The sequence below is a fragment of the Pimephales promelas genome, chromosome 3 (genome assembly GCF_988280905.1).
Source record: "Pimephales promelas chromosome 3, fPimPro1.hap1.1, whole genome shotgun sequence".
Classification (NCBI taxonomy): domain Eukaryota; kingdom Metazoa; phylum Chordata; class Actinopteri; order Cypriniformes; family Leuciscidae; genus Pimephales; species Pimephales promelas.
The window spans coordinates 44,338,727-44,357,104 of NC_142771.1; the positions used below are offsets into that span (position 1 = coordinate 44,338,727).

Here is an 18,378-nt window from a genome sequence, read left to right on the forward strand (position 1 = left end):
GTTTTGGCAGTTCCCGTACACAACCATCAGATAATGATAAAAATCCATCCAGTGTTTTTGCTTTAATCTCCTTATATGGATTCCCCTGTCTAAAATCCAGCCGTTCGGATGCCCCTCCCACGATTGTTGATTGACAGCAGCATTTCAACACAGACCCGCCCTGAGCGAGCTGTCATTATAGTCCGCCATTGCTGATACGCTGGAGCAGCGTCTAAGCGATTGTGTTGTTCGTAGGGTTGGGTATCGTTTGAATTTGAACGATTCTGATTCTGATTCCGATTCCTTGTTTCGATTCCGGTTCCTAACGATTCTCGATTCCGATTCTTTTAAGAGGCAGGGTCAAAAAAGTTTAGCTAACCTTGCTAACCAACGGCCTTTCTGAAGGAAATACTCCTTCTGTAAAAATACTCCTTTTGTCACAAATTTTGCATTTTGCCGAGATTTCGCTATTTTTAGAAAAGTGAAGCCACACTTTGGATCGTCGACGTAAGGTACTCATGTTCGACTCGCGTGGTTATGCCAACACTTCCGGTAGACGCTTCTTCGTTGGTGTTCAGCGGTTTCTTCTTCCGCTCGGAAACTAGGAATCGAAATTTTAAATTTTGAACGATTCCGGGAAAAACGAAAAGTTAGTCTCGGTTCCAATCGATACTCGATTCTCGATACCCAACCCTAGTTGTTCGGTTCTTGGGTGTAATAACCAACACAGTCATTCTGATGTTTCTAAACCCGAACAGCTGAAGACGCAGTGGCTGAGTTTTGTTTTCGAAGGGAATATTCCCCACGATCCATGTTTGCACGAATCATTTCTCACCAGACTGCTTTATAAACAAGGGTCAGTATAAGAATCTGATCCTGAAAAGAATCGGTACCAACTTTTCATGTTTCTGCTGCACTTCCAGAAGAAGTGAGTGTAAAGTTTTTTCATCTTTATATTAATCTTTGCAAATCGTGAAAAAAAAAAATGAATGGCCATTAGTTGTAACGTCAATCTGTCAATGAACTAACGTATACATCAGTACACACAGCGGTCGTATCTCACTACTCTACCCTGCCAGTGCATACAAAGATAGATCAAAGTAACATTACGTTAACCAACCAGTCAGAAACGTTCTGTTCGAGCCTTAATTGTCGAACTTCGTTGCGGCCGTCATCTTGTTCCGGTGCGACTGATACGGTTGTACAGATGTGTCCTCAGAGACTCCCGCTGACATTCTCTCTCCAAAATATCCCTCAACTGTTGTCAAGGCAACACTCAACATGCGCTGTGTCAAACGCCCACAGAAAAGAGGGGCGGAGTCAGTGAAGCTCATTATCATTTAAAGGCATATGCACTGAAACGGCGTGCTGAAAACAGAGCTGATTGACCTGGTAAAATGAGGGTTTGGTAACACTTTATTTGAAGGGGTATGCATAAGACTGACATGACACAACACCTGTCATGAACATGAAGGAGTCTTTATGACTGTTTATGACTGTTGTCAGTAGGTATCATTCTGTAAATTATGACACTTTAAATGCAATGTTGACATTGTTCAAAATGTCTTTGTTATGACAACTTGATATTAACCAAGAAATCATAACCTGTCAACCTGTCACAAATATGTCATAACAGGTCTAATTATCAAACTTAAACAAGTTATTTAGCTTTGTGTTAACATTACATTACCCTGTCATATGTTATGGTTGCTTTTAACTTTGGTTGTCATGACACCATTATAACTCTGTCATGAATATTTGACTTGTCCTCAAGTAAAGTGGAACACATTTTACTAGTTGTAAAGATGTCATTAAGGGTTATTACACTGTCAAATGCTTTAACAACAGTGTCATTAATATTTCCCTATACCTCACGTAAAGTGGAACATGTTAGACTAGTTATGATTTCTTGGTTAATGTCAAATTGTCATAAAAAAGACATTTCTGTCTTTGTTACTGTCAAGTTGTCATAATCAAGATATTTTTAGGTGTTCAAGCACGAAGTGGTGAAAACCTATTGTATTTGTATTGTATAAAAAAAAATCAGCTAAAACGCATTGTGCAGCCCAAACCGTAAGGGCTGGAGCTCTGAAACTTTGTCAGATGGTAGGGCCTCAAATTGTGGAGAAGCTGTCAGAGTATGAGCCCGATTGGCCCATAGGTGGCTCTACAGCAACCAAAGTTCCTCCGCAAAGTTCCGTGAGGATCGGATTATAGGTGGCCAATGAGTGGTGTTGTACTGCCCGCTGCTGTTTAAATTATTTTTTTTCACAATACTCAACTATAATTCATAGTATAACTTTATCAATTCAATCTTTTAACATTTACAACCACATTTAGTAAAAAATGACTATTATCCTGAAGTTGAAAATGAGTGTGTGAACTAAACTGTAGTAAATCATATTTTAACATGGTAAATTATGATAAATCATATTGGAACATGGTTAATTATGTAATATCACGCTGAAATGTAGTATATCATGATAAATCATGCCTGCTACATACAACTTATTGTCTTTTGATGCTTTTGTGCTTAAATGCCTTAAAGATCTGAACTGCTTGAACACCGATAAATGCTGCTTGCAGCTTTAATTGTCTTTGTTTACTGTCAAGTTGTCTTAACAAAGACATTTTAAACAATGTCAACTTTGCATTAAAAGTGTCATAATTCACCGAATGACACTTAATGACAACAGTCATAAACATTCATAAAGACTCCTTGATGTTCATGACAGGTGTTATGTCATGTTTATGACAGTGTCATGTCAGTCTTATGCACACCCCTTTAAATAAAGTGTTACCAATGAGAACTTTTACTAAAAGTAGATTACAAAGTTTTCATATAGACCCTAAACATTCATATTAACTTATATTAACAAAATACATATTAACAAAAATGGCATTATATGACCCCTTTAATTTTCATTTTCTTGTGGTTTTAGAGATTGTTATTCACTTTATGTTCAAGTCACGGCTGAAATCCTACTTTTACTCACTTGCTTTTAATAATCTGTCATTTGTGCCATGTATTTTAGGATGTTTGACGTGTTCTTGTTTTAGGATGTTTTGTAAAGCTTCGGCTGTATAAATCATGCTATAAACTTAGACTTTTTTGACTTTGACTTTATGTTTCAGTAAAAGACCTACATGGACATTCTAATCTTTTCCACAGGAAAAAATCAAGTCATGTAGTTTTGGAACATGGTAAAGATGAGTAAATGATATTTGGTGAACTCCCTAAAGTGCTAATAGAAACCTGTTGTCGTTGGTGTGTTTGCTGCGTTGTGTTAGTGTGGGATCAGGCTTGCAGATGAAATGACTCAGTTCAGTTCCAGCAGTTCTCGCTGGAGGTCCGCTGACCTTCTTTACGAGATCCGTGTTTCGTCAGCAGTGACGTGATGGCACCGCTGAGTTCATGCTGTTGAGGTTTTGCTCTCTTCTGCCAGATTAGGAGCTCAGGACTTTATTTTAGGAAATCTTCTAGAAATAGACTCTGGCTTGAGCTGCGAGTTACTCCCCAAATCCCTGAATGACACACGTACGCGCTGGACGCGAGACACCCGACTTCTGTCCAGATTACAGTTCTCATCCTCTCAGTCTCAGTAGTTTTTTTGCAGGGGTTTGTATGTGCAGGAAACCAGATTTACTAGTGTGTGCGTGCAGGACACTATATTTCATTTATGTAAGTGAGGAGAGCAAAATAAAGAAAATTCAATTCAAGTTTATTTGTATAGCATTTTTCACAATACATATTGTTTTAAAGCAGCTTTACAGAAAAGTACATTTAGTTAATCATGTAATATTAAGGGCATAACATATCGCCGGCGTAGAGTCGTCTCTTCGCAGGCGTTGGGCCAATGTGACGTATTATACCTAAAAAAGATTTCATACAGTGACTACCAGTAAAATTGGTGTTTTTTCTGTCATTTTGACACACAGACTGAACAACATGAAGTATTTCTTAGTAATTGTGTAGTTAAATTCAACCTAATTCATTTTGGAGACAGTCTAACAGAAGGATGGTTTTCTAGAAACTATAGCAAATAAACTGTGATAATGTTGATAAAGGTTTCTGAATAAATGCGTGAGTGTATAAGATTGAACGGTGGTTTTGGTCCTATGATGACTGGCTTTGAGAGAGGAGATCAGGAATTAGCATTATCTGGATGGTGCATGGTCCTAATGTGTGCATTAATACACTTTTTAATGGTTTATTTCATGGGTTATCAAGTCTCTTTCTAATCAACTCTTTAGTGACTCAACCAGTGACTTTTTCACTAGTCACGGATCAGCCACAAAAAGCCTCAGCTCGCTCATCCTTGTGTTAGTGGAAGTGTGTGTTCACTACACAGCAAAATCCCCAGTGTACATATGTACACTCTCTGTGTACATATAGGTCCAACTTCAGGGTGTTAAAAAAGAACACTGAAGCAGTGTTGAAGTTAATGAGATAATTAAGTGATTAATTAAGTGATGATTGGCAATTAGTGGTGACACCTGATGTTAATAAGAAGAATCATTGTAGGAAAGAGAAACAAACAAACAAGAACAGAAAAAAGAGAAACTCAAGAACTACTGACTTTGATCCTTTACACATTATTGCACTTATTATTACCACTGTGACTTTATTTCTGTTATACATCTACAAAAGTTATTGAGATTCAACAGAAGTTTCGACAGCAATGTTTTATGGTATTGTTCATTTCAAGCCACCATTATGGTGGTCAGTGTTTGCTGTAGTTGGGCTCTTGACCCTTTTCATTTCTTTTCGTCAGTTTTTCTCTGACTGCTCCAACATTGTGTTTGTAAAGCACATGTGTTATTGCTTGAGAAAACCTGTTAACAATATGTTGTGATGATGATGTTATCAACATGTTGTGACCTGACTGAATGATGTCATTCAGAGTCTAAATCTTTGACAATATGAGTGATGTTGTGTTTTAGCATTGGTGATTGTAGCCCTGAGTTTCTACAGTTTGAGATCCAACAGTAATATGAACAATTTTGAAAAATCACTTGAGCTCTTGTGTTTAGAAACAGAAACATCAAGAATCAGCATATGAATCACAACAATGGTGAAAATAAACAAACTAGTGACACACAGATCAACCCTGAACATCACAAAAGAAGCTATTACAGTCATAGCAAAATAAAACACAAACAGGAAAACAATGAAAATTACAGGACAATTCATCTGCATAATTTATTCATACTGCAATGCATTGTGGGAGCCATGGATGCATTTTGATTGGTGGCTCCCATCATGCACTGCAACATGAATCTATTGTGTGATTGTCACCATTCTGGAGATTCATATGTAGATTCTTGATATCTGTGTGGGATTTTAAAACCTTCAGAATAGTAAAGCACTGTTGGAATTAGCTACTGTAATGAAAATGAATAGAACATTTGTATACTCAGTTTATAATGCTGGTTGAGAGAATCAAGACACTATAATATTTAATTTCATCATTTTAACATAACCATCATGACCTGGGCTGTGTTTCCCAAAAGGATTTTAAGCCTAACCTGATCGTAGAACAATTGTAACCAAAGGTCTGTACGATCAAATTTGGTTTACGGGAAACACAGCCCATGTTATGGTTTCTCTTGCAGTAACACATGTGCTTTATAAACACAGAGTTAGAGCAGCCAGAGAAAAACTAATGTTAAAAAGCAAAGGGTCAAGAGCCCAACTAAAGCAAACACATATCACCACAATGGTGACATGAAACAAAACATTCCATAAAACATCATCATCTAAACTTCTGTTCAATACAAATAAGAATGTGTGTAGATGTATCACAGAAATCCACTGGTAATAATAAGTGCAATAATGTGTAAAGGCTCGAAGTCAGTAGTTCTTGATAGGGCTCTCGCGGTAACCGCAATATTGTAGTACCGCACTTCTGACAAGTCAACCGAAGAGGTTGACCCTTCTTGTTTTGAACTTAATGCATGTGTATTGAATGTTAAACTAATTCATAATGATAACAAGACTGTTTATCATGGTGATGTAGCCTACAGGTTTCACACAGACAGTGAATGATCGGCAGAGCGCGTGCGATTACCTGCGTCTGTCTTTGAAGTCGTGAAAAGCTTGTCGTGTCAAAGGGAAGCGAAATATTTGTCGCATCATCATTTTAACGTTCTCTTCACGGGTATTTTCCCATAAATGCGCGTCAGCAGCAGCGCTGGTCAGCATCCCACAGCACAAGGAAGCCGAAATAAAATCAGTGAGTCACGCATTGAATCAATGGGTCTCTTATAAGTGAAGCATCAGCTTCGGCGTTCCCCATGCGACGCATTGCTGCATGTTAAAAATAATTAACATATTGTTTCTTTACATCTCTTTTAATGAATCAGCTTTTTTAAACGTGTTCGTTGAATGAACGGTTCAATGACTCGCTCAAAGTCCGTTGTCATAACAATATGCGCTCTGAGTGAAAGTCTTTCAATGCGCATATAATGTAGACGGCGCTGTTTAGTTTCGGTTACAATGGTTACTGAAAATGTCCTCGTTTTTGTCCACATCGTAAACTTTATTTATATAGCAACAAAAACATATAAACTAAATAAATAAATGGCGGTAATACCGCATATCGCGCTATTGAGCCACTCAATATTACCGCAAGGAAAATTCCATAACCGCGACAGCCCTAGTTCTTGAGTTTCTCTTTTTTCTGTTCTTGTTGTTTCTCTTTCCTTCAATGATTCTTCTTATTAACATCAGGTGTCACCACTAATGGCCAATCATCACTTAATTAATCACTTAATTATCTCATTAACTTCAACACTGTTCATTTTTAACACCCTGGAGTTGGACCTATATGTACACCGTCCGAGAGTGTATATATGTACACTGGGGGTTTTGCTGTGTAGTCTTATGCAGATGCATTTATCTTTTACACATTAGATTTACTGATTTTTGTAATGTTGTGTGTGTAGAGCAGATGTGAGTTGATTATGTTGAGTGGTCCTCATGGCTTCAGTTACCTCTTCATGTCAACTACCTTCCAGCTCAGTCAGACACTTGATGAATATACTCTCATTATGGATGAGTTTTAACACCATTTCACACTCCACACAACTCTAACATTGGTCTGTGTTCACCGTGAACTAATTGTAACCAAATTGAAGGTTATTTTGGCTAGAAGTGTGTGACTCACAGCCAGACTATATTGGGTCTAGTTAACCTAGATGGCGAACTGAGGGCTTGTGGGATGTGTCTTCCAGGAGCATTGCTATTGTTTATACGAGGCTGTAGATTAAAGCTAGTAGCGCTCAGAAATTCAGCCATGCAATTAAGATCATGATGATGATGATGATGAAGCAGCACTATATCGCTCTCTGCCTCTATCCGTCCCTTTAATCTAGGCTACAGACAGACAGCAGATGCTCTGCCACTCAACAATAAATAAAAGATAAGGCCGTGCCATTGGGACTGTTTGGAATAATAACATTCAATTTTGAGAGAAGTGCCTCGACAAATGCGCACCAGAGGAATAGAAAAGCAGGAGATGAAAGGAGAAATGAATGGAAAACATGTACATTTCCTGAGAGGGCCAATCACAGGCTCTCGCCCTGATTCCTGACCTGTGGAGGACAGGCCCAAGGAACGCAATTTGTTCCTTTGTACGGCAGGATCATAAGAGAGGCCGCGTCTTACTTACTTTCACTGTCGCCGAGTGTAAATGAGTTCTCTGAGCAGGTGGTCCAGGCCTGCTGCGACCTCGTCGACTTTGCTTTTTTTGTTCCCTACAAAGGTTTCTGGCTGCCGGCTCTGGCGTGTGGGGCTCTGGAGAAGTTGAGGATTAAGAAGGGCAGATAGGACGAGGAGGAGGTACAGACTCCTCACGGCTGATGGCTCCAGTCCCTCGGCCTCTCCGCACGTGGCCTTTGTCTGCACCTAGACTTCCACAGGGCCGAGTTGCGTTCAAAGCACACTAAGGGCAACCAGAGGAAAAAGTGTCAGCCTCAGCTTTTGCACTCCCTAGGAAAACGTAGCCGAAGAGAAAGGATGGATTAGCTTTAGCTGAATCTTGGCTTGCCCACTCACACATACCCAGACCCCCTCAGCTGTTTGAGACATCACTTAAGCCTGTTGTCAGTTCAAGCATTTTTGCTTGACAAGGGGACACCCAATGTGTAAAGTCTCAGAAGAATGTTGCCGTGTTGGGCTTTCTGTAGACCTCACGTTGTGGGCAGAAGTCCTCTTTTGATTTGCTTTGTGAAGATGCACACTTTTAATAACTTGATCACTGGGACACTTCATCTTCCTGTGACAAACCCCATGGGGCGAAGAGGCCCAAATAGTCAGGAACAATCACTTGCATCTGCTGATAGCGTGGTTTGTTGGTACATGCTGGCTACGTTATTTGAATGCTTGATTTACCAAAACGAGTGCTGAACACAAGTTGCACATTGTAGTTCCAACTACGCTAGAAACTACATTGAATGTTACATTAAATTGAACATTCAATTGAGTAGTCAACAATATTATTGTCAGGAGACCACAGGCGTACGGGCAGTTCCAACACAAGTGTATTGGGTGATCTTCTTTCTTAATTCTCCACTTTTCTGGCGTGTTTGTGGCTGCCAAGTGCCAGCTATAGAAGCACGCAACATCCGCTCGGTGAAGGTCGCTCACTTTCTTTGGCTATCGCAGGTGTCACGTAGAGGCAGCCTGATCACGAGTCGGAAATATCAAACATGTTGGATAGGAGTTCACTTTAAAAAAAAAACTCACCCCCATGTCATCCAAGATGTCCATGTCTTTCTTTCTTCAGTCGAAAAGAAATGAAGGTTTTTGATGAAAACATTCCAGGATTTTCTCCATATAATGGACTTCAATGGGAACCAAACGGTTCAAATGAGAGTTTCAGTGCAAACTGTTCAAAGGGCTTTAAACGACACCAGACGTCGAATAAGGGTCTTATCAAGCGAAACGATCGCTCATTTAATAAATAAATAACAGTTTAAGTTTATAAGCTCAAATGCTCGCCTTGCTCTGTTCTGTGATGCGTGTTCGTGACTCTCCTGTTCGAACTCGATTATCAAAATGAATGAATTTTTTTCCTCACAAACACACATCAGAAAAGGGGCCTGTGGAGCTATAATATTGAGGAATTCAGGCCCAAGCATTGCAGTGGGAATTGCAGTTGCAACTACTCCTTTAAGATTTGGGATTGTGCGGGTGATTTGGAGTAGTAAATCGTAATAACACCACACAATTGAGGATTTTTTGGACAAAAAGTTGGTTGCGAGAAGCCTTGAACCGGGCCACAAACCCCAGAACGCTGGGAGTTGCAAATGGGGCTTAAAATCAGGCATTAAATATTGAAGTGTGGCCAGCCTTTGGTAAAATGCAGCAGGTTGTATCTGAATATGCCATGTTATAAAGTCCTCTGTTCTTCATAATCACTAGAAAATATACACAAACTTCCATTTTAAGGGTACGTTTACACAACAACGATATGCTTAAAACGGAGTAGTTTTTCCTTTGAGTTGTCAAAAGATCCCCATACACAAGGATCTGCGAAAATGACTGAAAACGTTATATTCTGTGGCCAGGCCATTGTTTCCCCTACCATTGTCGTCCCCCAAAATTGATTTTTATGAAAAATAAATTATCGTCAAAACTAAATTTTTTAAGGAATAATCACATTTTCTTCCATGTTTTAATTTTAACAGTGAAGCTCATTGCGTAGCATGTTATTTGATAAAAGTTTAATTTCATACGATTAAAATTGGTAATAAATGAAAAAAATGTGTTCATTTTATTACCAGAAAAAACACAACACATAAATAGTGTGAACTTTTTTTTCACGATTTAAAAAAAAATGTTGTACAAGTTTATAATTATGCTTTTTGATTACTAAAAACTGTACAACACATATCCGTAACACGCCCGCTCTGCAACACTAGCAGTTTCACCCCCCAAAGAAAAAGACAATCCTGGAGGAAACACTGAACACTATAGACTGAGCATGTAATACGCATGTGCCTGACGTGATCGTCTTCAGAGATTCACGTTTTTGTTCTTTACACGGAGACCGTTTTCGAAATCTTGCACTTTGAAACGTCATGTAATTAAACGGCCAAAACGCGTCGTGTAAACAGCCCCTACCAGCTTGCCTTTGTCATGTGACTGGCACATATCGCTGATGTTCATCAACCTGGTGTATCGTATAGAAGAAGAAAAACGCCTAACGACTTTACAAAGTGCTTGGGTTAATTGGACTGTGAGAGTTTAGTGCTGAAGCAAAGTGTGTGTGAGTGGCTAAATGTTTAGAATTCGCCCCAAAATGTTTATTCATAATATCTACTTCATGGTTTTTCTATCTGTCCTCAGACATGCAGACAAGAACTGAATAAGCTAATAGTGTTTATGAAAGCTAAGTGTTTTGGAGCCCAATGCTCCGAGTGTGGCCAAGGTTTATTTTTCTGAGGAGGAATAAGAGTGGCTGACTCCAGCGCAATGATAAACAGGATAAATTGGAAGCAGACCCTTGTTGGCCTAGGGCGATATCGTTCCGCCTAGACCAGACCTTTGAATCACTTGTTTATGGGCGACAGTCGGTCAGATTAAGTCCTTGCTGGTAATACATCAAAATCATCTGTTTGTTGGAAGAAGCGCCATTGAAGGTGAACCTGAGAGTTAAGTTTGAAGACGGGAACGCACTCATCCTCGGTATGAAGGTCAGAAGATGAACAGGACTGTAGAAGACACTTGTGAGGTGCTTCTGGTGTTCGGCCAGCCTCTCAGCGCACGGTTCAGTGGTTGGAAGAGTGTTGGGACTTAATGACTCAAGTTTTATGTAAGCGCTTCTTGAATGGAAAACAGCAAAAGCTCTTCAGGAGGCATTTAATTAAAGCCATTGCCTCCTTCCCTCTCCTATCTATGCATGAGGGGAAAACAAGACATCACACAGGCGGAAAAGAAGAGAATGAGTCAGGGCAAGTGAACGGAAATGGTCTATAGACGTGACTGAGTGCTGGTAGGGGTCAATTGACCTATTTGACCCCTGGAAACACAAGGTCATGATGGGGCTGCCTCCTGCTTGACCTTTAAGCCCAAACTGTCAGTTAAGACATCTCCGCCAGAAGAGAGAGATTGTATTGTTTACCTTCTACCATGACATTGCCTCTTTCTTTCATACTAAACACACTTGGGACCAACACAATTAAACCTACTCTTCAGTCGTATCACGCTAAAAAGGGTAACTAGGTTTTGCCATTTCCTGAAGCAAATGTGAGTAGTGCTTGGTGTTATGGGAATAATAGGTTGTTGTATGTCGTTGCCATGACATTATGCAGTTATTAAGGTGTTGTGAGTGGCTGGGTGTTGCTATGCAGTTGCTATGGTGTTCTGGGTGGTCAAAAAAGACCCCTGTTTCTCGTCAACTAGCCATATCGTTGTGCCGTTCATGTTTTCTAGTGGCTAATAAGTTTAAGGCTAATACTTGGGGTCATGACCGGTAATAATAATGGAGCTTTCCATAGCAACTGTTATAGATAGATGCGCTCTCTGAGAAGGCACTTTTAATTTCTTGCTTAGACACTGAATGAATCACACAGTTAGTTAGTCGCGCTGGGGTTCTGGGGGAATTTAATTGGTGTATTGAATAGGTCTAGATATGCTTCATGGTGCATATCCTTATAGGAGACCCCATTCTGTGAACTTTTAAAACCTTGCCTTTAATTGTTGCTCTGTATGACACGGGCAGTCAAACATTTTGCCTTCTTTGTCAGGAGAACAGAAGAATCAGTCCTGAAGAACTCTGAACCATCTGCTCGAGTGACTAAACCTCTTTACCTGCTGTGCTGTTGTTTGTCACAGAAAAATGGCAACCATTTACCAGTGTTTACACACACTTGCCCCGCCCTCAGTGTTCACATTTCCCACCATTCTCCACTCTCTCAACAGTCCTGCTGTCATCTTTAACTTTCTCTCGTTTCCATAATACCCTCTTCAAAGTTATTCCCTTCTCTGGTGTCTCTACAATCTCAGATGAGCACTGAAAAGCCAAATCCGCTGCATTTCAACACCGTTTCATATCCCCTCAGTCCATCAACACAGGAGCACGTCTGCTACCTCAGAGAAGCTCTTGACCTCAGCGCCATCGGCCCAGAGAACTCGGATCGGCGGTATTCCCCTGGACCTGAAAGCATTCGCTTCACACCATGAGGCCAGAAACAGCAGCGTAACCCTCCTGGTCTGCTTTAAACCACAATGGGAACCATGTGCTCACGTTTTGTGAGATTGGAGCCCACCATGGAAGAAGCTGTTTCTAATCCCAGTAAAACAGCATGGCATGTGCGTCCAGTGAAGACCTGCAAGATGCCTTTGTTTTTATCATCTATGTGAAGACAGTCGGTTCTGGCCATGTTATGTCACCACATCATGGCCCATTCTGAAGTATGACCAATTAATATTGACTCTAATATACAATCTTCAACTCAAGCCACATTTATAAAGCGCTTTACAGAGATAACAGGAAAATAGTGCAACACAGTTTGCTTCCAGAAGAAAATAGCGTCACAGTCCAGCTTAAGTAAGTTCACTGATGCTTCATTTTTGTTGCCAATTTAGTTCATTTATATATCCGCTCTAGAGAAAACAGTGATGTCATCGTCCGGCTCAGTTATAATGGTGCTCATATAATGGTGTCAATGCAGGAGATCAATATTATTGTTGAATATTATGAATGTCCCCAACTAAGCAAGCCAAAAGCCAAAGGCGACCTTACAGTTTAATGTCAACATTACTTCTATTCAAGGAATAGATGAAAATTCTGTTGTTTTCTTGGTTTTGTGTTCCAAACTCTTCTTTTTTTTGTTTTCTGTTGAACAGGAGAAATTCAGCTAAATGTTCAAGCTGCTCTTTGCCCAATGAAAGTGATGGCGATTCAAGCTGAGCTCCAAAAAGGACGAAAAACGAAACAAAACGAAAGAGTCATAAAAGCCAGCCATATGAATTTGAACTATTCGTATTGAAATTTTCAGAAGACATGCAACAACTTTGTGTGAGAAACCGACTCAAATTTTATTTGTCCTTAGGTTAAATTTCGGCCGTAATTAAAAAAAAAAAAGATTTGAATATTCGAGACACATCATGCCAAGTCTGACATCACAGACCCCCAACCTCATTGGGACAATAGTGGACTGTTTTGAGTGGAGTCGATGAGATTTTAGAGTATGGCACAGGTTCAACTAACCCTTTAATGACTGGATATCAATGGCTAAAGTTGATAATGGAAAACTGAAATATTCCTCCATGTCTCTCTGTTGAACTTGGCATCTCTCTCTTGTCTTCTCCTGTAGTCTGTCAGTCTGAAAGATTGCTTTCTTGCTTCTATGTTGTTTAATGTTTGTGTTTTAGCATAAAGTCATCTGAAAACGATAGAAGCATGTAAGAGATTACCAGCGGGGTGTACGACATCCAGCCAACAGGAAACACACTCCAGATGAGAAGTCTGTACTGGCTTAGTGTTTTTTTGTGGACCAGAACAAACTGTGTGGCCAAAGTAGTAGTATAACTCAGAAAATACAATTGAAAAAATGTTTTGTTACTGGTTACAACTTTATAAGACCACAGACAGGTTCTGTGTGGACGTGACGAAGATACGTCTGTATAGATGCTTAAATTCAATCATTTTATCGCTTAACGTTAAATTTAATGTTTTGTCCCTGAAAAATCACGTAACTCGACACCCTTGCCTCATTTAGTATGCACGTTTCTATGAATATGCAAATGAGCCCCACCCCCACTCACTCCGGTTGGCGATACAATGCTGTCGACTTATGAATTTACACATGGTTTGTCTTAAAGCGTATTAAAAACACCACATAAACAACATTAAAAGCTGGATTTTCACCACAGGGGGACTTTAACAACGTTTTGTCATTTTCTGAAGGTTTATTGAGTTTTGCTATTGTTAAAATGCATTTTATAGAGCAGAAAGTTGCGTTCCTCGATGCTGATTGGTCAATACAGTATTCCAATATTTTGCTAACTGTGATTTTACTTTTCTGAAATGCATAACTTAGACAGTTACCTCTGATAACAGATCAATCTAAATTGTAATGAGCATTTTATAGACTAAGGGTGTCTAAAATGCCCTTTAGCGGAGACTATATTCTCATGTGTTTCTGCTGGACATGAACTCTGTGAGTTTGAGCTGGCGACGACAGGGCTTCTCCGCTTCTGTCACCTGAGGTTGGGAACAGAGAGGTGAACAGGCTCGGGATCGATGTGCTGTTCCGGATCTCTGTCAGTAACAGGGCTCGTATCACAGAGACTGTCACTGGATGAGGGTCACACTGCATTGACCGACCCATGACCCTTCGACCTTACCGTCACTCTACTGTCACACTGCCTTTTCTGTTGTTCCAACCCTGAGCGCATTACTTAACCAGGCTCCATTTGAACTGAGATCACCATTCACTTTTAAAAAAAAACTTTTGCTGATAATTTACTCACCCCCATGTCATCCAAGATGTCCATGTCTTTCTTTCTTCAGTCGAAAAGAAATTAAGGTTTTTGATGAAAACATTCCAGCATTTTCTCCATATAATGGACTTCAGTGGGAACCAAATGGGTCAAGGTCCAAAAGACAGTTAATAACAGTTTCAGATGCAGCTTCAAATGTCTTTAAACGATATCAGACGATGAATAAGGGTCTTATCATGCGAAACGATCGGTTATTTAATAATAAATAACAAAGTTTAAGTTTTATAAGCTCAAATGCTCGCCTTGCTCTGTTCTGTGATTCTCCTGTTCAAACTCGTTCATCAAAATGAACGAATCTTTTCCCGAGTCAATTAGTTCGTTTCGTTCGTTGAATGAACCAAATGACACGAAAAACGATTTGTTCATTTTGATGAACGAGTTCAAACAGGAGAGTCACGAACGCGCATCACAGAACAGAGCAAGGCGAGCATTTGAGCTGATAAAACTTAAAATTTGTTATTTATTTATTAAATAAGCGATCGTTTCACTTGATAAGACCCTTATTCATCGTCTGGTGTCGTTTAAAGCCCTTTGAACAGTTTGCACTGAAACTGTCTTTTGGACCTTGAACCGTTTGGTTTCCATTGAAGTCCATTATATGGAGAAAATCCTGGAATGTTTTCATCAAAAACCTTAATTTCTTTTCTATTCCTTCACCTTAAAACAAATACGACCTCATGTTGTGTCAATCACCTTTACACACTGCCTCTGAAACTTTCACCCAGCTTAAAAAATTCAGTTTTTCGCATCCGTAGCAAGCATTTTGTTTTTGACAATTCAGAGCCACCGTACAAGTGAATGCCAAAGTCAATTGGTTCACAGAAATTGGTGTCTTGTTTTTAATATGTGGATCCAGTATCGCCAGCAAAGCATCAAACTGTTCACAGACATCCTGAAGTAAACTTTAAATCTCTCGGGATCGTCCCACTTCCTCTCTACACAATCTCAGGGTCGGGTGGACCCGATATTTCCTAAGAAGTGAGAGGACAAAAATCTTCCTCACTGCTTGAAGACTCCATTTTGTATTGTTTTTTGCAACAGAGTAATTAATACGCATTGGACTCAGTGCAAGGTTTCGGTGCGTGACGAACTTTTAGGATGACGAATATGCAAGAACCTTTAATCAATAGCCAGGAACTCCCTGTGCCTTACTGTTTGCATTAGTTGTGCGCACTACTTTGTTTTTCAACTCTTAACAATGAAGGCAAACCTCTGAGTAGTAACTTTGAGTTGTTCTTAGATTAGCATGTAAATTGTAATTGGTTTGGATCAAACCGATGTTATCGTGTTCAGCCACAGGCTCTGACTGAGACTCTTTATTGGTTGTTAATCAGTCTCCTGTAGGTCTGTCGTTTGATTCCCAGCGCCTGTGTGTGATTAGCATGTCCAGTTTAACCGGCCTGCAGGACAGAAGATGAGTTATAACATCATCATCCACCAAAGATCATATCTTCGCTTCATTATTCCACAGATCCACAGATCATTCTCTCAAAACCATGTGTATATTATGTTGCGTCTAATGGTGATTTGCGGGAAGCTTTTAACTCAATGAGAGCAAAATAAAACTGTCTGAATGTAAGCTGTTGCTGTGTGTCACTTCTGTAGCGTTTCACAACTGACCGATGCAACAGGCATCATGCTCCTTGAAAGTCTGACGAAATCAAAACTCTTCATATTCTCATCTATTGCTCTGGGAAAAAACCTCATCCTGTTTACTCACAAGATCTGAATAATCAGTTGCTTATGGCTGATTCTCAGAGTAGATTTGTTCTTTTGTTGTTGTGTGCATGTTAGTGCTGCTCGCGAATGCAAAAGCCACCGCTGACACTGACAGGCTCTTCAGGCTGCTTCAAAATATATCGCTAATATAGACAAAAATATATTATATTTATTGATCAAAGTTTGATTATTTTATTTCTTATTTATTTGTAATTTCTTATGTTTTCAATGTAAATATATATTTGCATGGCAGGGAAGCTCTGCTTTATGGTTTTTATTGTGTGTGTGTGTAATGAAAATAGTTGTCCTGCCCTATGATGACTTTCTTAATTGACTACACTAATATTGTAGATGTATTAATGTGGAGCAATGTTTAGTAAAGCTTTTCTCTTCATGATCTCTCTAAACTGTAATGTACAGGAATGTGCATGAAAGAGAGAGAGACTGGTGTCAAAACTATGAACAGGAAAATTCATGTGGTTCCCTTAAGGAACTATTTAATGAAAACATCTATGAATAATTTGCATATTTCACAAAAAAATATTGGCAGTAAATATGTGACTGTGCAAGTTGTAACACTGTCAGGTCGTATGGTTACTTTTGGAGATTGTAATAATACTCACTCTACAGGTGTGTGGGAAACTGAACACGAGCTGTTGTGCAATAGCAAAGATAGTTCTTGAGTCTGTTAAACGGGAAACGCACGTGTCCAGACTAGCTTTTTAATATAGTGTGTATGCAATAGAATTAAATGTGCCACCAAACAAAGAACTTAGACTTTTTTTTTAATCACAGGTTGAACCAGGTGAATCAGATATTTAAAAAAAAAAACTTTTTATGTATAATTTTGTGAACACCTGATGTCCTGACAGCACTTCCTCTTGTTGTAGGGGATGTTCCTGTCTCCAGTGAACCCTGACCCGGTGTGTTTCAGTCGAGACCACAGTCGAGAGGTCAGGCATGTTTCAGTCGAGAGGTCGGGCGTGTTTCCATCAAGAGGTCAGGCGTGTTTCAGTCGAGAGGTCAGGCATGTTTCAGTCGAGAGGTCAGGCGTGATTCAGTTCAGAGGTCAGGCATGTTTCAGTCCAGAGGTCAGGCGTGTTTCAGTCGAGAGTTCAGGCATGTTTCAGTCGAGAGGTCAGGCGTGATTCAGTTCAGAGGTCAGGCATGTTTCAGTCCAGAGGTCAGGCGTGTTTCAGTCGAGAGGTCAGGCGTGTTTCAGTCGAGGGGTCAGGCATGTTTCAGTCCAGAGGTCAGGCATGTTTCATTCCAGAGCTCAGGCGTGTTTCAGTCGAGAGGTCAGGCGTGTTTCAGTCGAGGGGTCAGGCATGTTTCAGTCCAGAGGTCAGGCATGTTTCAGTCCAGAGGTCAGGCGTGTTTCAGAGGTGTGTTTTAGTCGAGAGGTCAGGCGTGTTTCAGTTCAGAGGTCAGGCGTGTTTTAGTCCAGAGGTCAGGCGTGTTTCAGTCCAGAGGTCAGGCATGTTTCAGTCCAGAGGTCAGGCGTGTTTCAGAGGCGTGTTTCAGTCGAGAGGTCAGGCGTGTTTCAGTTCAGAGGTCAGGCGTGTTTTAGTCCAGAGGTCAGGCGTGTTTCAGTCCAGAGGTCAGGCATGTTTCAGTCCAGAGGTCAGGCGTGTTTCAGTCCAGAGGTCAGGCATGTTTCAGTCCAGAGGTCAGGCATGTTTCAGTCCAGAGGTCAGGCATGTTTCAGTCCAGAGGTCAGGCGTGTTTCAGAGGTGTGTTTTAGTCGAGAGGTCAGGCGTGATTTAGTCGAGAGCTCAGGCGTGTTTCAGTCCAGAGGTCAGGGGTGTTTCAGTTGAGAGGTCAGGCGTGTTTCAGAGGTGTGTTTCTGTCGAGAGGTCAGGCGTGTTTTAGTCCAGAGGTCATGTGTGTTCCAGTCGAGGGGTCAGGCGTGTTTCAGTCAAGGGGTCAGGCGTGTTTCAGTCGAGAGGTCAGGCGTGTTTCAGTCGAGGGGTCAGGCGTGTTTCAGTCGAGAGGTCAGGCGTGTTTCAGTCGAGAGGTCAGGCGTGTTTCAGTTGAGAGGTCAGATGTGTTTCAGTCCAGAGGTCAGGCATGTTTTAGTCGAGAGGTCAGGCGTGTTTCAGTTGAGGGGTCAGGCGTGTTTCAGAGGTGTGTTTCAGTCGAGGGGTCAGGTGTGTTTCAGTCCA

General features: G+C 40.5%; 1 long non-coding RNA gene across 1 annotated transcript in view; it reads left to right on the forward strand.

The window, feature by feature from the left end:
- The first annotated feature begins 663 nt into the window (after positions 1-663).
- The window catches only part of LOC148982117 (uncharacterized), a 252,742-nt gene continuing 235,027 nt past the window's right edge, over positions 664-18,378 (forward strand). Inside the window, exon 1 of the long non-coding RNA XR_016155240.1 lies at positions 664-678. This is a non-coding gene — a long non-coding RNA (uncharacterized LOC148982117). The remainder of the gene's footprint in view (positions 679-18,378) is intronic.